This window comes from Xiphias gladius, chromosome 24 (genome assembly GCF_016859285.1).
Source record: "Xiphias gladius isolate SHS-SW01 ecotype Sanya breed wild chromosome 24, ASM1685928v1, whole genome shotgun sequence".
Classification (NCBI taxonomy): Eukaryota; Metazoa; Chordata; class Actinopteri; order Istiophoriformes; family Xiphiidae; genus Xiphias; species Xiphias gladius.
In genome coordinates this window covers 20,870,236-20,871,586 of record NC_053423.1, presented here as the reverse complement: position 1 = coordinate 20,871,586, position 1,351 = coordinate 20,870,236, and positions in this window count along the sequence as shown.

The following is a 1,351-nucleotide window of genomic DNA, read 5'->3' as shown; positions in this document are numbered from 1 at the left end:
CTCATCGGCCTACTTGGGTGTTTCTCGGCGGCTGCCGATGGACGACGCACTGGCGTCCATCTATAGGAGCAGCCACGCGCTGAGTGGTCTTTGGGCGAAAAGTCTGTACGATCGCTTTCCGTACGCAGTGAAGGAAAAGGGGCCATAGCTCCATTGTGGAAATACCGAGGTCATGGGTCCAGGTCCAGCCCGACACTCCCCTCACCCGCCTGAAAATGTTTGATATGACACCCAAACAAAGGTCCCTCGTATTCATTTGATTCAGTAAAACGTTCACGGTTTACCTCAAAATTTAACTCCTTACATGAATCCTGACTCTGCTGTATTCTTTACTAATTTGCCTGAAATTGAAATAACCAGCCTATAAAAGACCAACAATGTGCAGATTTTGGACAGAGGATTGTAAAGCCCCCCCCACTTTGCTAAAATCGCCCAAAGCCCCCCCCCATTACTGTGAATATGACCTCGGTGTCCTCATTGGCCTGATTCAGATGATAAAGATGGTGGAGACTGAAGGGGGAAAAGATGTAAGAACAGTGGATATTTGGTTTTTAAATAACATTGTGTGCGCTTTCTAAAAACTCTTCCTCAATCATTTTTTGGCTCAGGCTTCTTAAACAAACTCTCCCTGACACAAAACGCACGTAAAGCAAAAACAGCGGAAGAAGCAACTGCCGCTTAAACGTGAACCCGCAAGTCACATTTGGGGCCACTGATTGGCCCGTTAAAGAGTTTCAGTGCCTCCGTGCCGCAGCCATTTGCCAGCACCGCACGCCACCGTGCAACATTTTAATCGGCCCCCGGTTTTCATGTTGTGCTTCACCGAACGAGAGGCCGGTAACGGTAAACTCCCGCCACACGAGGGGCTCTCGTACAAAAAAAAAAAAAAACGCATCCGCAGTGAACCCGTATCAGCGGCCCCCGCTGTCCGGCGACGTCTCAGCACAGCACTGTGGAGGTGGGAAGCTCTCCTCCACACCAACTGTGCGCGTCCTCCAGGAACCGAGCTGGGGGGGGCGACGATCACGCCAACACCTCACTTTTAAATGCTGCGATCATTGTGCTGCGAGCTCGGAAGTTGCCAGCCGTCCATCCCGAGGAACAGGTGGACCGGGACAACGGGGAATTACATAATGTAGACCCCCCCACCACCACCACCACCACCACCGCCCCAACACACCCACACCCACGCCCGCTCCCTTCTCTGTCACGATTCCCACCATCTCCCAGCAATGAGGAACGCGTGAAGAAAGAGTCCGTTGCAGCGTCAATTTCTTGTGTCTATTTTTGTTCATCTGCTTTTTAGTCCGGGCCCAAGTCGGTGGAAACAAATCTGCCACGATTATTGGGT